Genomic DNA, 22962 nt, shown 5'->3' with positions numbered 1-22962 from the left:
TACTGTGGGGCAACTAAGCCTAAGAGCTACAACCGTTGAGCCCATACACTGCAACTATTGAGCCCACACGCCTAGAGCCCATGTACCACAATGAGAAGTCCACGCACTGCAATCAAGAGCGGCCTGCTCGCTGCAACTCAAGGAAGCCTGTGTGCTGCAAACAGACCCACCACAGCCAAAAAGCAAAATAAGTAAACAGACCTTTTAAAAAATAAAAACATAAATAGCAACATTCTGGTCATATTGCTCTGTACTTGCTTTTTTCTTTTTTAGGGGGGTAGATATTAATTTATTTACATTCAGGCCTTACACTGGTATAAAAGTCACATTTTGTGACAAATTTAATAAAATGTATCAACTAAAAACAAAGCTGGAATTATCCCCAGAAAACTCTGGACCCCTACTTTCACTGACCCCTATTTTCACAGTCCTGTGGGGTATACTTGCTTTTTTCACTGATACAGAAGCTATTGTAATGTTTTCATGGCCACACAGCATTTCACAATCCCTACTCATGGATATTTACCAATGCAATGAACATTCTCATCCAGAGAACACTGTGCTAAGAATAAGCACTTCTTTAAATGAAATTTAGTTTGCCCCGCTGTGACTTGTCTACTTGTATTCTTTGCCCATTTTCTACAGTCTGTTGTCTTATCGTTACTGATTTTTAGAAACCCTTTATGTATTACAGAAATTAATCCACTATCACATACATCCCAAAAATCTTCTCCCAGTCTGTTGACTGTCTCCTATCTTTGTTTATGTTGGCTATGTCACACAGCAGTTTCTCATTTTTATGTGGCAAAAGCAATTATGAACAATTTATAAAGTACCATCATGGGTGCAATGCACTTGAAGCTCTCAGCCACACAGCCTCTTCTGCTGGGGACCACAGAGCTGTGCTTAGCAGGTTCCTGTGGTGAAATGGCTGAGTAAGCAATCATTTTCTGAGCTGTTCATATCTGGTTTTACAGCCGTGGTGGTGGTGTATATTAATCAAGAAAAAAGCAAAAGAAATGTGAAAATTTTACTTGATTGCTCGTTTTCATCTATTAGGAGGCTTCTTTCTTAAATGTTTGAGTAATGTACTAACAATGTCAAAGAAATCCTGAGCCACTGAAAATCCAAAAACATCTTTATAAACAATAATCTGAGTATTTCCAGACCCTTTCAAATTGTGGGCTTTAGGGCATTATTTGCTGTCACTGCGGAGGGAAAAAATACATTCCAAACCCGACATGAATAGAAAGCTCAAGAGTCCAATAACTCCTAGTATTTCAAAGCAAGAAACTGTTAAAGTTTCCCGTCAGCCTTACACAGAAGATAAGCATTGGCCCCCCCACTCTGATCCTGAACAGTTAAAAAGCCCCAGTGGGGAAAAAAAAAGAAAACCCTAGTGGCCAAATGGGATTTTCCCTGCAAGAGTACTTAGTCCTTGTTGCTGCAAACTCTGCCTACAGACCCAGTACTCTGTGGAGGTTGTCCCATTTGGCCAGAACTGCCTGCCTCCCCAGTGCTAAAACTCTATGGTATTCAACCAGCTGTGCAGAAGGCAGGACTAAAGATGCTTCTAGACATCTTTTCCTTGGTTGAAACCTGACACTCCTTAAGGAACTTGGTTTCTGGACAATAAGGATTCTGCCATAAAATCATCCTTCAGTACCCAGTGGTTTCCAAAGGAGAAACAGATGGTCTGTCTCAGTGCTGTTTTATTCCTATAACCTTAAAAAAAAAACAAAAATAAAAACCCTCCCTTGGCCGAGGTCTATACCAAACTACTATGCTCCTCCTCCTCATTGCTGTAAGTTAATAACCTCTCGCTCATCAAGGACTTTGCCTCCTTGATCAGTCTGCCTTTCCACTTCAAGTCAGACCTGCCTGCTGACGATCTCCTATGTCCTCCTATACAAAGGACCTCTCCTCATCTCACCTACAGCTGCTTCTTCAACTCCACTGAGGTTTCCAGACTCCCGATACCCACCTCCCTCATCACTTGGCTGCCTATCAGTCCTCTCCTCGATTCACTTCTTTCTCTAGTCAACTAGATGACCACTCTGCTGCTAATATCCCAGATTCCTTCTACTCCAAGTCTTCCATTTGCCCACAGAACACAGCTCCTATCTGAATATGAATATACTCTGCTTTAACCCCCAAGTTGCTGAGTGGGCACCGCTAAAGCAATCATTAGTCATGAGGGCTACTCCCTCCAGAAAGTTGCTGCTTCCAGTATCAGTTGGGTCTTCAGCACTGTTCAGTTATCCTCCCACGTGTCTTCTGATCACTCCATGAGCATGACAGCTTTTAAAAACCATGCTGCTATCCCCACTCTCCCACCTGCTCCTGGCAGATGACCTCAATTTCTGCTGCCCAGAGAACACCTAGCCCAACAGAAGGAAAATGTCTCTCCAAAATCTTACCAAACCATTCTGCCCATCACACCCCTCGCCCCGACACCATGCCCCTCACCCTGATCACATGAGACTTGACAGTGCTTAACAGAGTGCTAGCAAAAGGTAGGAAAGCAATAGATGGTGGTGCGGTGGTGATACACTTAAAATCAGCGACAGCCTTGGCTTTTGTTCAGTTCAAGTTTATTCTTTTTATTTTTTATTATTTTTTTGTTCAGTTCAAGTTTAATCCCTCTACCTGCACTCTGGATACAGCAGACCTTTCTCCCCAGGAGACTTGCTCAACAATTGTTATTCTCTTTTCTAGCTTCAACTTCTCCTTCTCTACTAACTTTTTCCCCACAGTGCAAGATCATGCTTGGGTCTCAAATAATAAATAGACCTCCCTAGATCCTGTGTCCCCCCTTCACTAACACTCCTCTCTTCAAACAAGCTTCTTGAAAGAGCAGCCTCCCTAACTGAGTCCGCCCTTGCCCCCAGCTGCCAGCTGCAGAGATACTATCTAATAAAAGAGAGTGGACTCCTCTTATTTACCAAAGGTCTGTTCTTTGGAAAACTTTTAGAGATTAGCAAAGAAACAGTGAAAAGAAATACACTGCGTTGCTATTAATTCCAAATTTTAATAACATGAATGAGGAGAATAGATTTCCCTTTGTAATCAACACTACCTCTGACTAGGGTACAAGCAAGTTTGTTTCAAGTGTTAGACAAACAGGTTTTCACAAAACTTCCCTGATTCTCTAGATCCAAAAGCTAAAAATAATCTTTCCTCTCTGAGTTCCCACAGCATTAGTCTTATACCTGTCATACACTATCACTTTATATCAAATTATCACATAACTCTACAGTTAATAAGTAATTGATAAATGCATAGACTTTACAAGTACCTATTACAAACTGGATAATTTTAACAATAAATCAATCTACTCAACCAATTAACTCAGGATCTGTGAAGATCCTCCATGACATTTTGCTAACTTAGTAAAGTTGCATTCAGTCATTCACAACCTGTAATAAAGGTTTTTACTTATTTAAACCCGCCTTAAGAATATCAAATACTAAGACATTACCGTGTCATTTGGTGTTCAGACTGAAAAGACTAAGGTAAAAGTCAATGGGGGCAGGAATTACCCAATCTGAGGGATGTGAGCAGAGCATTCCAGGGGAAAGAACACATTTTCCCCTCCCTTACCTGAAAAATGGCCCAAGAGATGCTCCTCAAGGAGGGACTGAGACTTCCCCTCGCGCAGTGTCTGCTTCAATTCCTTTCACATAATCTGAGCACTCAAAAGCACAGGCGCCGCTTCACCATTCCTAGACCTCCCGTAGTTTTGTTCATTTCTGAAACAAGGAAATTTGTCTAGAAAATCTCCAAAGTTTTTTTCTGATGCAAATAACTGCACATTATTTAAAGCATGAAAATTAAATCTGATTTTGAAAAGCAGGTTTAATGCTTAAAAAAAAAAAAAAAACAGTGGTAAATCCTTTTGTGAATATGAAAAATCTCCATGTCCTTGTCTCCCAACCACCCTCAACATGATAGCATCTATATGAAATTGGTAATTCTCCTAAATCACAACACAGGGACTGGCATCAGATACTTCTAAAGTACTGACATTCCTGCGCCCACAGTTCCTCTGAAGAAGCCAGGCTTTAATCCTCACCCAGGCAGAAATAGGGGCTTGGAGGACTGTGTAAAGGTAAAAAGGTGGCCAGGAAAGCATGCCAGGAAACACAGGACAGGGCCAGGTGACAGGCCCCGGCCCCCCTGGAGCCAGAGCCAGAACCTCCCAATTTGCTTTAACCTTGTAGAGGGCATAATTTCCAGCCAGGCTAAAAATCACCAGGGGCACACAGCCAGAGGGCAGGGCCAGGCTGGGTAAGCAAAAACCAGGGATGAGCCTGAAAGGCTCCTGATTTAGAATCCAAGCAGTGAGGAGGAAGGATGGTGGAGAGCCTCCTACAGACGACTTACAAAGTAGCTGCCTTCTTTGAGAAAGATCCAGGTTGCCAACAGGAACTCTCCTACCTCCGTGGGCCTCTCACTTGCCCCACAGACCATCTCAGCAGCCTGATTTTCTTTAGGAGGAGAGATCATGTGACTGTGACTCAAGTCACACTAGCACACTGGCTTTGGAAATGTCCCCTCTCTGTGGAGACACCAGCTCAGAGCAGAAACTTCCCATGGTGCCACTTCTTCCCTCCCTGCTACAAAATCTTGAGTCTTAAGACTTGTTCCCAAACCACCTAGCCAAGTAATAATGGGAGGCTGTGAGAAGAATGCTTTATACAACTCAGCATGCCTTGGGTGAAAGATTCCTTCAGTCCTTCACATGATCGCTCTCTCACTCACTCACCCACTCAATCACCCACTGTTTCCAAGCACTATGACTGCCCACTATGCTCCAAGCACTCAGGTGCAAGGATGCCCTACAGGACTCTTAGCAGACAGCAGTTTGTCAACTGCCCAAGAACATCTCGAAAGTGGACCCTGGTGACCCAGAACTTCTGACAGGAGACAACTGCTTTTTGTGTCTGTGCTATCAGGACCACTTAGTTAAACAATTTCATCCCATAAATATGACTGTCAATTGGGAAACTGAAGTGACTTAAGAGATGTCTGATTTTCTACTCATTGAAGCCAGTCTTCTTTGGCTCTCTACCAGCTAGTGCATACACAAGTAAGTTACCATGTCATTCCAAAAGTAAACAAACCTAATGACGTCACACACACACAAAGAAACCCTTTTTTCATGTTACTAGTTAAGCGCTTCCTTCATGGGTCTAAGTAAATACACTTTTATTGTAATGCTCTCAAAAGAATGAAGCCAGAATCTCATGAACTACCAAGTTACCACACAAACTCTGCTGTAACCAAACTTTCCAACCTTACTTAAAATACTTCAAGCTATTTATGAATAGATTAGGACTTTTCCCCCTTGAATTCAATGGAACATTCAACATTCTCTGGTTAGAGGAATGTCAGGGCCTACAAGGGATAGGGGACAGGGCAGTGACTGTGAGTGCCATGGTGTCTTCCCTGGCTTTCATCTTCCTCCCACCTCTTAATTGTAGGTACCGCTATATCCAGGCTACAGCTTTTGCTCTAGTTTTTCCCTCTTTGGAAAATTCATCTCTAAGTGACAGAGAGTGAAGACATGAAAAACAGAATTTGAGGCCTGTATCCTATGGCTCAGTGGGTAAAGAATCTGCCTGCAATGCAGGAGACACAGGAGATGCAGGTTTGATCCCTGAGTCAGGAAGATCCCCTGGAGGAGGAAATGGCAACCCACTCCAGTATTCTTGCCTGAAAAATCCCACGGTTAAGAGGAGCCTGGCTGGCTACATCCAAAGGTTGCAAAGAGTCAGATATGAGTGAGCAAACACATACTAGATCTTTGGGCTTCAATGATAGCTCAGTTGGTAAAAAATCAACCTGCAATGCGGGAGAGCTGGGTTCGATCCCTAGGTTGGCAAGATCCCATGGAGAAGGGAAAGGCTACCCACTCCAGGACTCTGGCCTGGAGAATTTCATGGATCGTATAGTCCATGGGGTCGCAAAGAGTTGGACACATCTGAGCGACTTTCACTTCACTTACCTTAGTTTGGGCTTTACAGGTGGTGCCAGTGATAAAGAACCTGTTTGCCAACGCAAGAGAAATAAGAGACATGGGTTCAACCCCCATGGGTTCAACCCCAAGGTCAGGAAGATCTTCTGAAGGAGGGTATAGCAACCCACTCCAGTATTCCTGCCTGGAGAATCCCCATGCCAGAGGAGCATGACAGAAAGGAGGAGCCATAAGGTCACAAAGAGTCAGACACAAGTAAAGTGTCTGAGCACACATGCATACTTTAGTTTGAGTCCTAATTTTACTAACGGAACTTCAGTTCTATAGAGGAGTAAAAAAAAAAAAAATAACACATAGTATACAGGATTGTGTTAAATAAACTGCTGCACATAATGGCCTTTGTAAACGGCAGAGAGGTTTTAAAATAATGATGATGACTGCCCAATCCTACCTCTCCTCAAGATCTGCTCTCAGGTTCCAAATGAGACCAACGCCACATTCCTCTCCAGAGTCTGTCAAGACCGCTAACAGCAAAGGGAGAACCAAGTATGACCCACCCCATCCCTAAGAATTTAAGGACATCAAATTTAGAGCCCCCACTTTCACCTATTACCTCTCTTTTTACATGTAACTTTTTCTTTAAATGGGAATCCCCAGCCTAAAGAACATTTCCTTTCAGATGTACCTCTAGCCCTTCAAGTTCAACCCCAAGAAACAAGTTTGTCTCCTCTTCTAGAAAGAGTGCTTCTCCTTTCCAGTTACCCCTATATCTGTCACGACGAGTAGTTGTCCAACTTCACAGGGTAGACAGACACCTTGGCATTATCAGTGACTTATTTTTTCTTCTTTATCCTCTTCCTGCCTGAGAGACGATCAGATCAGTGGTTTCTTCTATGAAGTGCCCTTCAGATTCGTTCTTTTCCTTATAATCCTACTGCTTACCCCAGTTGATGCCTTATTATTTCATATTTCAGGCCTGCACTGCCACTATAGCTTCCTAACTTGTTTCCCTAACCTAATTTTTCACTTCATTCATTTCATACATTCACGCTATAAAACTTTCTTTTATCACCACTATCATTACCTAGCTCAACAAGGTTTTTTAAAAAAAAATTGCCTGGATTCAGCCCATCCATCACCCTCGTCAGAATCTATTTACTATTTATTTAATTTCAGATATTGTTATAATTGTTCTATTTTTTAAATTTATTTTTAATTGGAGGATAATTGCTTTACAATGTTGCATTGGTCTCTGCCATAAAACAACATGAATCAGCCATAAATATACTTATGTCCCCTCTCTTCTGAACCTCCCCCCACCCTCCCACCCCACCCTCTAGGCTGTCACAGAGCCAGGTTGAGTTCCCTGTGTTATACTGCAGCTTACCACTAGTTACCTATTTTACATACGGTAATGTATATGTTTCAATGCTACTCTCTCAACTCGTTATTTCCTATTTTTTTTAAAGTGGCTATTTTTTTTCTGAATCACAAAAGATAATTTCTGTTAATGTGTTGCATGATTTTTAAAATATATCTACCTAATTATGGCTATAGCTCAACTGAAATAGGTTCATATGCTATATATTTTTTCATGCATCTGTTACAGCCATCTTTCTGTGTCAATAATTAAAGATTTACTTCATGTATCATTGTATGGACATACCACAATTGATTTGACCAGTCCCTTACCAATGGCTATTTTGATTGCTTTATAAACTCTATAATAGTAAATATCCTCAAGTATGTATCTCTGTACATTTACCACTGGGATGAATACCTAGAAGTTGAATTGCTAGTTTAAGACCATGTGTACCTTAAATATGATACATGTCACCAAACTGAACTTTAGAGAAAATGTATTAATATTCATTCCCAGCAACAGAGTATAAGTTCTTCTTTCCTCCAGCCCTCACCAGCAATAAATATTTTCTCCCTTTTAAATGTATCAGTCTAAATACAGCCTGATATTGAAAAATGATACCTCATTACCGTTTGTGTTCTCTGGATTATAAATGAAACAGCCTTTTTCTATATTCTTTATTAATCACTTATACTTATTTTTCTATGACTTTTCTCACTTTCTTGTGTTTTTTTCCTATTAATTTATAAGAGTTTACAAATTAAGAATTTTGCACACATTAGAGATATGCTGAAAACTCTTTTTTTAACCAACTGACATCTACTTTTTATTTTGCTTATGGTATTTTGTTGTGATTTTTTAAAAAACTAATCCACCACATTTTTTCCTTTATGGTTTCTGCTTTTGGTACCACACTAAAAAAACTATTTTCAAGTACACTTATCACTTTATGTAAAAATCTTTAGGTTAACACAACACTGCAAATCAACAATAAAAATTACTTTTAAAAATAATTATCAGGTTGGCCAAAAAGTTCTTTTGGGTTTATGAACAAACTTTTTGGCCAACTCAATAACAAGAAATAAAAATAAATAAAAGTATTTATCTAGAATTTATTTTAGAAGAAGGTGACAGACATTTTCTTTTAAATGATTAGATATTTGTCCTCAACACTATCCTTTCCCACTGAACATAGGTCCATTTCTGGACTTCCTAATCTATGCTGAGCACTACTCCCTAACAAGAATTCTTCTTTCCAGTTAGACAAGTTCTTTCATTGCCCACAATAGGTTTTATGTAGGTTCCTGCTTATATTCACAATGTTGCCCTTTTCTCTTACACCTCCTCTGCACAGATCCTTCAAAGCAAAACCATTTCTGGGTTAAGAAGTAGTATTTAAAACAAGAAATACTTCCAAAAGAGAGAAGATAATGTACATATAAGAGGTTCTACAAATCCTTTGTGTGGCTAAGTAGATGAGCTTTTTATTCAGTGGAGTCCTTTAGTGGATCTTGGCTATACGAGGTGAATTTGGGAGAGAGAATTAAGAGTTCAACTGCTTTGCATAATAGGAGTAATAAGTATCTGCAGTGCTTAGTAGTAACAGTAAGGACAGTTTGCAAAGGAAAGAGAGAGAAGATTGTAAGAGACACCAAGGCCACATACAGTAATAGTGATGGATCTTTAATGCAAAGGTGGACAAAACACTTTAAGGGACAGGGAGAGCCAGTATTAGAATTCAAGTTGCTTACTTTGGGGCAACGTAAAATACTCTCCACTACGCCAAACTTTAACAAAGTCTGCTACACACACAAACAAAGGCTTTGAGCTGGGAGATATCTGAGTTCTACCATCTGAGTCAATGTGGATGGAAACAGGAACAGCAATTTGAGACACTAAGACCATCTACAATCTGAACGAATTTAATGGAAGCAAGAACTCAAAATCAGAGTGACCATAAATACAAGAGTTCCCAGGAACATGGTGAATTCTGGGTGAAGGAATCAGAGCTCCCACAAGTTGCAGGACGACGCTTTGAGCCAAAATTTTAAAGGAAAAGACAGTTCCAGGCTAACTAACAGATTACACTAGGATACTCAAGTCCTCAGAACCTTTCAAACAGAATCAAACTGCACAAGGTATATTAGTGCCGAGCAGAAGCAGCTCATGGGGGAGGTGATGATTACTCAACCTGCACAAGAAACAAGCCACATCCCTTCACCGTTGCACGCGCTTCTAAAGAGGTATTCCAGTCCCTATCCCACCTCAGGTGTCCTTAGTCAACTCTCACCTCTTCCACGACGCCTCCTCTCAAAGGTTTGTAGCCCTTGGATGCTTCCTTTCCAGAGCTTCCATTTTACTTCAAATCTAAACCTCACATTAACCTTTAATTATTTTTTCTGTTAACTTCTCTATGGAATTCAACTATACATGTCTTGCAGGCAAGAAATTTAAGAAAAGGAAAAGAAAAAATAAACAAACCATCTAGACACATCCTAAACATCTTACATTATACTCAGAGCCTATTAAATTCCTGGTGGGGGAACAGCACAAAACAATGATTCAGAAGCAAGTTTACTCATCACCCTGGATGGCAATGCTCCTAAATCAAGGAACAAAGGAAAAGGAATAGGCATAAGAAGAAATGAGGGAATAGGTAAAAGAGGATGCTTTGATAAACAATGTAATTTGGCTTGGGACATGTAGAGTTTAAAAAGCCTAAGAGCCATCCAGGTTATGGTATCAACAGTGTTTGGTCATCATGAGTCAGGAACTAAGAAAAGAGACTTCTGTTGGAGATAAGAGATCTGAAAGTTTTTGATAAGCATAGATGACATTAACCGGGGATAGTTTAAGAAGGGAACAGAGAAAGGGACCAAGGAAACAATCTTAGGAAATGTCTTCATCACAGGAAAAGACTAGTTGGGGAAAGTAAGCCTTTTGCAATTACAGACCAACTAATAACTATAAATACCTATAGACTGACCTATATGGAGGTCAGGAAGCAACAGTTACAACTGGACATGGAACAACAGACTGGTTCCAAATAGGAAAAGGAGTACGTCAAGGCAGTATATTGTCACCCTGCTTATTTAACTTATATGCAGAGTACATCATAAGAAATGCTGGGCTGGAAGAAGCACAAGCTGGAATCAAGATGTGGGGAGAAATATCAATAACCTCAGATATGCAGATGACACCACCCTTATGGCAGAAAGTGAAGAGGAACTAAGAAGCCTCTTGATGAAAGTGAAAGAGGAGAGTGAAAAAGTTGGCTTAAAGCTCAACATTCAGAAAACTAAGATCATGGCATCCGCTCCCATCACTTCATGGGGAATAGATGGGGAAATAGATGGGAAAACAGTGGCTGACTTTATTTTTCTGGGCTCCAAAATCACTGCAGATGGTGACTGCAGCCATGAAATTAAAAGACGCTTACTCCTTGGAAGGAAAGTTATGACCAACCTAGACAGCATATTAAAAAGCAGAGACATTACTTTGCCAGCAAAGGTTCGTCTAGTCAAGGCTATGGTTTTTCCAGTGGTCATGTATGGATGTGAGAGCTGGACTGTGAACAAAGCTGAACGCTGAAGAATTGATGCTTTTGAACTGTGATGTTGGAGAAGACTCTTGAGAGTCCCTTGGACTGCAAGGAGATCCAACCAGTCCATCCTAAAGGAGATCAGTCCTGGATGTTCATTGGAAGGACTGATGTTGAAGCTGAAACTCCAATACTTTGGCCACCTCATGCGAAGAGCTGACTCATTGGAGAAGACCCTGATGCTGGGAGGGTTTGGGGCAGGAGGAGAAGGGGATGACAGAGGATGAGATGGCTGGATGGCATCACCGACTCGATGGACATGAGTTTGGGTAAACTCCGGGAGTTGGTGATGGACAGGGAGGCCTGGCATGCTGCAATACATGGGGTTGCAAAGAGTCGGACACAACTGAGTGACTGAACTGAACTGACAGACTGACCAAATGACTGACTCTATTTAAGATCTCTAAATGTCCATTACAAGCCCTTTCCCCCTTCCTGCAAGTGAACTCACTCCCTGATCTTCACAGTTAAAACCATGGTCTTTCACAGGACGTGGCAGAAATGGACAAGTGACAACAGGCCTTCAAGGCCTCTAAGGTGGGGCTTTGTGGGTGGAGGATACTATCTGTTGCTGTTCAGAGAACACCAAACTTAAGGGAAGGTTCAACACTGAGCCTTTCCATCTAGTTTATGATTAGCTCAGCCAACTGAGTTAATAAGGCCAGCCAAACAAAGATCTCACTGATGACAGTAAAGACATATATACCAGGGTCTCAAAAGGCCTGAATCAGGAGTCTTAGTGACTTCTATCTGCTTCAAGTGGTCTTTTCCTATCCTGGCTGAGAATAATATTCAGAGGGAGTAACTGGCTTCCCTTTCCAGCTATGTCCTTTGCACTCAGTCACCCACCCTAGCAGATTTAAATGAGTCTTCACCTGCAAGACTGCCCTGCCCAGAACATGGGTTTATCTTCACTGAAGGGGTGAAAAAAATTATTGTAGTCTGGACTGCCCATGAGCTATAAAAGAAGAGGGATTTCACAGGCAAAGTAGAAAATTTATAATGTCATATCTATTCCATAAGAATGAGCTCCGTCCCACTTAGCACTGATGCCCATATGTAAAGTAAAATCCTGAACTAGCAGCGAGACTGGAGACTAGTGCGGAGATGAACTAGTCCCAGAGTGGGAGAGATGGGGTGCTCAAAAGTGCTACAGAAATCCCGGAAGAGGTCAAAGCCAGGGAAAAAGCCTCAAAGAAGCCCTCCTTCCTTGGATCTAGAAGCCAATGGTTTCTGTGGCCATGATGGCATCACCCATTTCAACTGGACGAAAGAAGAGGATGTAAAAGTGGGAGAAATAATGTAGCATCCCTACCTTCTTCTCCACCTGGGGCTCCACTCCAGATCAGAGCTGGCCTTATGCAGACACACAGTAAGCAATCAAACACATGATGTGATTCCAGCAGAGAGACGGATGAGTAGCAGGTGCTCAGAGGACATCTGTTGAATGAGGAGCCCCAGGAGAGGCTTCCCTACCCAAGAGAATTTTTCTCATTGTCACATTACCTTCACCTAGAATTCCTTCATTTGACATCCACTGGTTTGGGATAAAGCCTTGTACTTTCCGAAACTGTGCCCCACCAACCACCACATTCTGCCAGATTTTAACAAACATTCCTTCAGTCAAAGAAAAAAAAAGGTTCTTTAGTTAAGTCAGTCTAGAAAATGCTGTATTCTCTATCTCCCTTTTTGAGCTTTATAAATGCATATTAAAAGCTCTTCCTGAGGCAGAGGCAGCTGGAGAGCTAACATGAAACTCAGGACAAGGGCTTGGCCACGCCTAAGAGCTTAGTTCCAAAAGCACACCTAAACAGACCAGCAAGACGTCCAATCAGCCCAAAGAGCAGCAGACAAAGTTCAGAGTAGTCAACACGAGGAGAACATTGCATGGGCAGAACTCTACCTGCCAAAGCCTACCCGTAAGAAAAGGAGAAGGGACCCGGCCTGAAAGAGGCTGGAAAGCAAAGGCCACAGTCCCTGCGTTATAGTCCTGGACAGGGCTAGGGGCTCCTCCGGGGAAAAGCCAAAATACAGGTCAAACGGAAGAGAGGCAGAGACTAGTAGACCAGACCTGTCACTCAGGGAATAAGCCCAGGAGTCCCTCCCTAGGGGGGCACTGGCTTCAAAATTTTCAAGGTCAGCAGATCCAACTACATGACTAGATCTTGCATGTGAGGCTGAGGTGGTTGGAGAGAGAGGTAGACGTATGATATAACCAGAAATTTCCAAAAAGTTGTGCTGATTCCAGCAAGGAACATGATCCATACTATATCAAACTTTAGAAGGTGAAGGGTGGAGACTACTCTTTAGGTGGTCCTCTAGGGAAATGTGCCAAAAGAAGAAAGAACCTCAGAGGCCTGAATGAAGCCAAAAGTCTAATCCAAAGAAAATGCTCTGGAAATGTGGGTAGAAATGTGGACAGAGTAAAGGTGAAGCCTGAGAGTGAATGGCATCCATGAATTCAATTGTGAAGAGTTGAGAAAAGCACTGAGATTTGAGCTGTCTGTCAAAGACTCCCTGGGATGTGTGGATTCCAATCACAAAGGCATTTTGAGAGCCTTTGTAAATGGTAAATGAAAAATGAACAGTCAACCAGGAGTGAATTCAATCCAAAACAGTTAAAGATGTGACTCATAGGTGCTATGCTGGCATCTCTGACTTAGTTATTTTGGCTCCACAAATCAGTGAACAAGGGAGAACTGCACCTTTGTATTGACACCCCAAATGCTTTGTCACTGCTTTGGACGTGGCTTATTTTACTTCCTGGTAAAGCCCGATCTCAGCACAGCTCATTGGGAAATCAAGACCAGAAGGTGACTATGACCAGCGGCCACAGAGGAAGCGCCCTACCCATGTCATCATCAGTGGCTTCTTTTGCGCCACCATTTTACACCATTTCTGGGAAGCTGCTTCCTGCTTCCTAAGATCTGTGATGGCCTTGTCTGAGGACATCAGAGAAAACCACAGACTCAAAGGCCCTACACTCCTTGTCACATTCTGCTCGTCAGCTGTTCTCCAGACAACACCATGACTGCACAGCCAGCATACTGGTGGGGAAAGCTCAAACCCAGCCCCTCCTTGAGCACAATAAGCACAAGAGCCTCCATTCTCAACACTCTCAGCATCTTGTCTTTCCTCAGGCAAAACTGTAAAGAACACAAAATGGTTCTTGGGGACCCAACTTCTCCTTTCAGGGCCTTAATCTCAATCTCAATGGTGAATCCTTCCTATCACTATGACTAGGGGCACAATGCTTTCTCCCTTCTGCCCCTGCCTTAGTCTAGTTCTCAGAAATCAATCTTAAGAACTCATTCATACTTCCACTTACATGACCAAGATGTTTCATAATCAAACCCTTTCCTGGAGTCTTTTCATTTTTAATAGGATCTCAAAAAGCTTACATCAAGGGGAAAAAATGTCACTGGTAGAATTCCAAGCAATAACAAATAGTTGAGAAAAGTCTTTGAGGGGCAAGATGTATTCCTGGTGCCCCCTGAAATTATATCACTTGACAGACCAGCCCTGTCTCTTCTTATTTCATCACCTGACACTAAAGCTGTCTCCTCTGCCAGCCCAGAGGCCAGGCTCCCCTGGATCTGGGCCAACACTCACCGCCATCTGGTCTCCCTTGGAAAGGCAAAAGAGAGACACCTCTTGTTTACTCAGTAATAATTCACTGTAATAGTCATGTAACAGGTGCCACCAACTCCCAATACATGCAGTAAGGCCACACCACACCCTCATCTCTGCCGCCATCATGGCTTATTCCCTAGAACACATCAACAGATTTTATTTGGATGATAGGAAGGCCCTCTTAAACTGTACACCAGAGTTACCAGTGGTGTTTTGACAGTGTAAGTTACACTACAATGAAGACCTAAACGTAAAGAACAAAGGCTTTTTTTAATCCTTCCCTATAGTCAACTGGTGATTTTCCCACATAAGTTGCTGCAGCACATCTACATACAGAACCTAGTCCTATTCTACAAACAGGGTGCTCTGGCTAAACACGTCTAAACAAGCAGAACTATGACGTAAAGAAAGGTGGCATCTCCCCATCTTCTCTTCTTTCCCCACCCTCCTTTCTCAAATCTTGTCAGAGACAGAAGAGCTCTATGAAAACAGCGTGGGCTTTGGAACTGGACAGACCTGAGGAGAATAAATCCTAACTCAGCCTTTTATTAGCTGTCTGACCTTGGGCAAGTTACCTAACTTCTTTGACTTTCAGTTTGCCCATGTGCAAAAATGGAGATAATATTTCACTGATTTGCATTATGATAACTAAATGAGAAAATACACAAAAACATCTAATTTACATCTGGCTCTCCAGAGATACGTTTGTTCTTCCCAATCTGGCTCAGTACGTACCTGGTCCCTTCATGTTCCTTTCTGGTTGTCCAAGGTGTGTGCCCCACACAAACTTTCCCTTCCTTTTCCTAAACCCCATCAAAGTTTCCATTCCTCACAAGAGCTGATCTAAATCATACTGCTAAAAGGAAAGCAATTCTGATAAAATGAAGTCAAGTAAAACATGGATGATACTGCTGGGGTTCCTATATTAACTCTGTGGGGGATGTTTCTTCATTTAAAAAAAAGTAGGGACATGGAAATTCAAATGAAAGGGAGGACTTCTAATAATGAGACTCTCCTAGAGGACAGGAAACCAGTGTGTTGGCCTCTTTCCCTGAAAGCACAAACTCTGTGCTAAGGATGAGAAACCTTAGAGCTACAGAACACCATCTCAGATTGCTGAACATCACACCTCACATCAACAGGTCCAGAATAGAACTTGGGAGCCCTGGCTACTCCTTCTGCTCTGGCCAGCACATACTACTTCCTTAGCCAAGAAGTTACGGGGGAGCTTTTTTTCCTAGGAGGTTTCCAATGCTATTTTAAACTCTACAGAATCAAGCAGTAACAGGATGTGATTACATTTATAGCCTTGAAACAGCCTATTTGAGGCCTGAGCTCCACTCCAAATGGTCTCAACAAGGCCCATATTAATATAGGGGCAAGGTGGGCCTGCGTTTTAACTTCTTTCTCAGTGATCTAGGAAGGAAGAACAAAGGGAAATTTCCAGACTTTCTACATCCAGAATCATGGAAGCAGATTTCATTTCATTTATTACAGATTTCAGTTCAGTTCAGTCATTCAGTCGTGTCCGACTCCTTGCAACCCCATAAACCACAGCACGCCAGGCCTCCCTGTCCATCACCAACTCCCGGAGTCCACCCAAACCCATGTCCATCGAGTCGATGATGCCATCCAGCCATCTCATCCTCTGTTGTCCCTTTCTCTTCCTGCCCTCAATCTTTCCCAGCATCAGGGTCTTTTCCAACGAGTCAGCTCTTCGTATCAGGTGGCCAAAGTATTGGAGTTTCAGCTACAATATCAGTCCTTCCAATGAACATCCAGGACTGATCTCCTTTAGGATGGACTGGTTGGATCTCCTTGCAGTCCACGGGACTCTCAAGAGTCTTCTCCAACACCACAGTTCAAAAGCATCTATTCTTCGGCGCTCAGCTTTCTTTATAGTCCAACTCTCACATCCATACATGACCACTGGAAAAACCATAGCCTTGACTAGACAGACCTTGTGGACAAAGTAATGTCTCTGCTTTTTAATATGCTGTCTAGGTTGGTCATAACTTTCCTTCCAAGGAGTAAGTGTCTTTTAATTTCATGGCTACAGTCACCATCTGCAGTGATTTTGGAGCCCAGAAAAATAAAGTCAGCCACTGTTTCCACTGTTTCCCCATCTGCCATAAAGTGATGGGAGCGGATGCCATGATCTTAGTTTTCTGAATGTTGAGCTTTAAGCCAACTTTTTCACTCTCCTCTTTCACTTTCATCAAGAGGCTCTTTAGTTCTTCTTCACTTTCTGCCATAAGGGTGGTGTCATCTGCATATCTGAGGTTATTGATATTTCTAATTTACTACAATGAAAAACAGTCTAAGTGTAATCACTTGGCACAGAATGCTAAGCTAAGGACTTCCCTGATAGTGCAATGGATAAGAAACTGCCTGCCAATGCAGGGGACATGAGTTCAATCCCTGGTCTGGGAAGATTCTACATGCCACAGAGCAACGAAGCCTGTGGACCACACCTTCTGAGCCATCGCTCTAGAGCCTGCAAGCCACAACTACTGAAACCCATGCACTCTAAGGCCTGTGAACCACAACTACTGAGCCCGCAACTACTAAAGCCCTTGCACCCTAGAGCCTGTGCTCCACACAAAGAGAGACCACCACCACGAGAAGCCTAGGCACTGCAACAAAGAGACAGCCCACTCACCACAACTAAAGAAAGCCCATGTGCAGCAACAAAGACCCAGTGCAACCAAAAATAAAATAAATAGAACTTTTAAAATGCTATGCTGACTCTAAATCCCAATTCAGCATGGAAATTCTCACTGTGAGGAGCCCTGCAGCAGTGTACACGTTCTATGTGACTTTCTTGGCAAGGCCCCAGGGAACCCAGAGCACTAGCTCAGGCTGGACTCTCAGTGGTCTGGACACCACTGGGCGATGAAAAGGGCTGGCTGGCAGGTTCAGCAGATGGAATTATGAGGAAATGAATGTGAAATTCAAGGCCAGGGAAGGGCTGGTTCAGGCAGTATTACCTGACAGCACACGCTCAGGGAACTGGGAAAGCAGAAACAACAATAGCGAATGTTTTAAATTATTTTCTATTCATCCAGGTAGTCATTATGGTAAATATCAAAATTTTGCTGGATTTCCCTTATACTTTGCTAAACTTCCTTATGCTTATTTTGTGCTTAATACTGTTTCTGAAATATATACTCAAGGCTGAAATTATAAGGAACATCATAATCTTCCAATGAACATGAATCTGAGCAAACTCCAAGAGAAAGTGAAAAGACAGGGAAGACTGGCATGCTGCAGTCCATGGGGTCCCAAAGAATCAGACATGACTAGCAACTGAACAACAACAACAGTACCAACTATAATCTTCCCATTGCTTAGACCTCTAAAGTTCTAAATCCAGTGCCTGGCTTCAGTATGAAGCAAGAAAAAGCAGGATTCCAAAACTTTGTGGTCAATATTCACTCCTTCATTCAATAAATATTTCTTGATGGGCTAATAAGTGCCAAGTCTTTACTCAGTCCTGGGATACAGCAGCAAACAAAACAGATACACAGTCTAGTAAGAGGAGCTGAGAATAAGAATAAGATTAGGATCCAAAGGAAAAGGTCTATACGAGAAAACAGGCAGGATTCTGTGGCCAGCACTGGGACAAAGGGAGGAAACCTCTTCTGGAACGCCGACAGAAGAGACCACGGCAGACGAGGTGCTGTTCAGGGAGATGAGCTGGGTCAAACAATGCCCTTATCCTCCCATTCCTTTTATCAAGGCAGAGAGCCACTGCAGTGGGTCGAGTTAATCAAGAACAAGTGACCAGGGTCCTCACAGTGCTACCAAGAAGTTGCTCCTTCTCTGCTCATGGCCATAGACTGTGAGACGTGGCATGTAAACTATGTGTGAGATCCTGAAAGTGCCAAAGAAAAACAAGACTTGAGCTGTCTACTGGCAGGAATTCTATGAAATACAGCAGGCCACAAATGGGAAGCATAAAAACACTTGCCAGAAGAAGCTTGGTGACCCTCCCCTGACCTGTCACTGATACTTCCCTGACATCGCAAGGAAATGAAAAGGAAAGTCTGATTTCACCTGCAGGGGTATGGCCACAAAGAGACCTGCTGAAACCATCAGGCTTCAACCAAAAGCCTCCTGAGAGGTATGCATTTCTGCTTTACAGTAGGAAGAGGGCGAGGAGGGGGAAATGCCGCAGCCTGCTATGTTACAGAAAGGAGCCCTCTGAGCAGCTCAGCCCCAGCACTACCATAAGCAGAAGGCTGTAGTGAAGGTGCAGAGCTGATAAGAACAACAGCACAAGATGCAGTGAATGCCCAGGGATCAGAGCAGTGGCCTAAAGAGTTTCCAAGTATTTGACCTCTCCAGGCCTCAGCTTCCTTATCTGAAAACAGAGATGACAGTAAGAGCATGCATTGGTTTCCTAGAGTTGTCGTAACAAATACTACAAACTGGGTGGCTTTAAACAATACAAATTTATCCTCTCACAGTTCTAGAGGCTAGAAGTCCAAAATATAGGTGTCAGCAGGGCCACACTCCCTCTAAAGGCTCCTTCCTTGCCTCTTCCGGCTTCCAATAGGTGCCAGTAAACCCTGCCTACATCTCAACATGGTTGTCTTCTGTCTGTGTTGTCTCCCACTTACTGTAATAACACCAGGCACTGGATTATGGCCCAATCAAGGAATGGCTTCATAACTTGATTATATCTTACAAAGACTCTATTTCCAAATAAAATCACATTCTGGGTGGATACAATTTTTAGGGGAACACCATGCAACCCAGTACAGAGCACCTACCACATCAAGAATTTATAAATGTTAAGGTGCTTAGAGCAGTTCCTGGTATATGCCATGTATGAATTAGCTACCTTTTGTCATTATCTCCGGCAGATAGTAGCTGCCATGAAATATGTGGATGCTCTGTTGTGTATGAATCACCCTCCTTCCATTTTGAGTCAGAGGCAAGAAACTGGATGGGACGAGGGTCCCAAAAAGATGAGGACAGAGCTAGAACATGATGGGTGTACTACCACTCAACAGCTCCTCAACTAATACCCTATCAATATACCTAGGCTGGAGAGAGGAAACACCTGCTACAGTTACATGTTTTTTGAACAGAACTTATCATTCCAAATTAACAATAGCCCTATCAAAGCAGTCTCCAAATAAGGATCCACTTAGTAGGAGCTTCCAGAACCAGGAGAGATGCTACACCAGTGAGCCCAGCAGCTTCATCACATAGTCAACCGAGTTCTGATCCCAAACTGCTTTATACAGCAAATTCATCCCAGAGGAACGCAGATCCGGGAACTTCCCTGGCAGTCCAGTGCTTAAGACTCTGTGCCTCTATTGCAAGGGGCATGGCTTCAACCCCTGGTCAGGGAATTGAGATCCCATGCATGGCATGTGGTGTGGCTGAAATGATATACAACGAACCAAAGTGAAACGAGCTGAAACAAAACAAAATAAAATGGAGGTTTGCTATTTGCTATAGCTAGGATACCTTACTTTCAAATTAGGGGAGGGGAGAATAGATAAAAGGTTCCTGTTCTTACTCCTTCAGTAAAGGGGTTTGGGACACTACTGAAAAGAAAACAGAGCCAGATCAACTGCTATCTTCATATCAAAATAAACTGCAGACAGATCAAAGATTGAAAGATTTAAAAATATATATCCACACAAAGTACTCAAAGACAATAACCGTTTTTATAATTTTGAAGTCGGAAAGAATGCCTTTTCTAAACATTGGTCTAGCAGCAAATATATTATAAGGGAAAAGATTATCTTTGACTACCTGAAAACATCACACTCTTACAAACAGATAAAAAATACACAAAGGTGAAAAATGAAAGACAAACTGGGAACAATATCTGCACGATATACAACTGTGAACACTTTAGCTCTTACAAATTATTTAAAAAAATACTAGTAGGAAAATGTGCAAAGGACATGACATGAATGAGTGATTTAAAAAACATATACATCTGCCCAAAAGATACTGGATTTGTATTTATAAAAGATGTTTAATCTTTAATATTCACAGAAATGTACACTAAATCATATTTATTGCCATGTCTCAGTTACTATTCAAAGCATTTTACTTGGACTAACTGATTTATTTCTCATGAAACAGGTGCCATCATTAACCCTACTTTACCAAAGATGAAAGGGGGACAGAGAAGTTAAATGACTTACCCAAGGTCATATAAGAAGTGGCTGAGTGAGAATTCAGTCCCCATCAGGCTAGCTCCAGAGTCACAGCCTCAACTACCACATTACAGTGACAAGACCACATGTCATCTGTCAGGTGAGGAAAGCAAAAAACACACAAGCCAGAGTTACTGATGATATGGAGAAACAGGCAATCCCATGCACTGCTGGTGTTAACATTCTTAAGTGTAGTTTGGCTCCATGAACCAACATTTTACCTGTGTGTATCCTTTAACTCAGTCATTCCATTTCTTGAAATTTATCCGAAGGAGATACATAGACAAGAATATAAAGATTACGTACCAAAGTATTTTCTAAAGAATGTATATAATATCACAAATATTACAAATAAAAACCTCAATGGGCATACCAAAAATCCAACAAATTCATTCAACAAATATTTATTGAGCACCACCTGTATACCTGGAGCTGGTACTAAGCTATAGGTATAGAAAAAGTAGATTAAAAAAAAAAAATCCCTATTTTCATGGAGCCTATATTCTAATGAAGGGTGTTAGGCAATAAACAAGAAAAAAAAGTAGTATAGCATGTTGGGCTAAACGCTATAAAGAAAAGTAAAGGAGAGAAGGGAGAAGGTAAAGGAAGGGGGATTGTTACAACTTGAAGAGCATTAGGGAAGGCTCTGCTGATTAGAGATGAGATAAACAGATTAAATACTAAGTAATATGCATTATGGTATATCCATATGTGGAAATATAATTCAGCCATTAATTCTATGTTTACTGACATGAAAAGAGGTCTATAACACACAATCCAACAAAAAAAGATTCTCACTATACACAAAAAATAGGTAACTATGTAAGGTAATGAATGTGTTAACCATATTGTGGTAATCATATCAAATCATCACACTGCACACCTTAAACATACACAATGTTATATATCAATTACATCTCAATGAAACTAGGGAAAAAAGGAGAAAAGGATTACAGAACAGTTTTAAAGAAGAAAAACAGTATTAAGGTATGGATCCATTCATGTGAAATTATTAATACATGTGGCAACATAGTTATGCTCTAAATGGGAAAGAAAACAACACAGAAAGAGGTTGATAATACAAGCAAGGGTCTAGGTTGAGTGACAGATAAGTGGTACAGGCAGCATATGTTTGTTCTCCCACCTACTCATTCACCCTCCTCTGCACACCTACGTTTTGATCCAGAAAGGATTATAAGGACAGCAGATCCACAGAGCCCCACAAGTTCATTATCTCTCCCCGTCCTCCTGCTCTTCCCAGAAGCCAGGACACTGTTAGTGTGAAAGGAATAAAAGCTTAAGATGAAGAAAAGCTGAGAGGTCATAACACGGATGGAGGGAAACCCCCAGAGATTCAGATTCCTCTACCTCAGCACACGGGAAACATCCCGGGAGGTGTATTTCCTCCCTGCAAATCTCTAGGATTTGAAGCAAGTCTATCTGATTTAGATTCTCTAGTCCCGCTCCTACTATACCCCAAATGCCTTGCAGGGCAGCCAAGAGCAAGACTGACTCATTCATAGGGCGCTGACAAGCCACAGCAGGCCAGAACACTGCCCCTGGCATACCAGTGCCCACATCTTCCTTGGAACAGAAAATGACACAGAGCTGAGCCCTTTTTGCCCCCTACTTATCCCTCCCTCCATGCCTGGACCCAACAAGCTACCCTGGCTATGCCGTGACACCCTAGAGATAAAGACTTCCCCACTGAGATTCTCAGGCCAGGTCTCCACCAAGAAAGCTGCCCGAGGTAACCAGCCATGCCAGTGTGATAGGAACATTTTCAACTGGGATGCAGTTTCGAGTATATCCATAGGTCCAGATATTTTGCTCTCAAATATGTGGAAGCAGAATATACTTCTGGTTTGAGCATAAAGCCACAAACAAGAAACAGGCAACTTCCTAAAGGTGGAATCCATGTTGCTATTCCCTATTTCTTTAGCCTGAGGGTAACCATGGAGGCACATGAATAGAAATAGGGGACCCAGGGAAAGATCTGACTATTTCAAAACATTTCTCAAACACTATCTGTCACCTCTTGGATACCTACTCTATGCGAGGCCCTATGTTAAGAGCTTTCATATACTTAAACCAAAAATGACAAATTACTTTTATCAAACATTCCTATTATATGCTACTAAATTTAGACACTTAAGGGACATACAGGTCCAACTACCCAGGTGACAGCTGAATATCC

At 42.0% G+C, this 22962-nt stretch overlaps 1 long non-coding RNA gene across 18 annotated transcripts in view; it reads right to left on the bottom strand.

The window, feature by feature from the left end:
- Window positions 1–22962, bottom strand: part of LOC122703329 — a 96746-nt gene that overhangs the window by 48596 nt on the left and 25188 nt on the right. For all 18 annotated transcript variants that reach the window (XR_006343453.1, XR_006343445.1, XR_006343443.1 and 15 more), the window contains 2 exons: window positions 20754–20858; window positions 3604–3752 (listed from right to left, as the gene is read on the bottom strand). This is a non-coding gene — a long non-coding RNA (uncharacterized LOC122703329). The remainder of the gene's footprint in view (window positions 1–3603; window positions 3753–20753; window positions 20859–22962) is intronic.

Source organism: Cervus elaphus, chromosome 11 (assembly GCF_910594005.1).
Source record: "Cervus elaphus chromosome 11, mCerEla1.1, whole genome shotgun sequence".
In the NCBI taxonomy this organism is placed as follows: domain Eukaryota; kingdom Metazoa; phylum Chordata; class Mammalia; order Artiodactyla; family Cervidae; genus Cervus; species Cervus elaphus.
The sequence above is the reverse complement of the archived record's forward strand: the minus strand, read 5'-3'. Positions and strand labels throughout refer to the sequence as shown.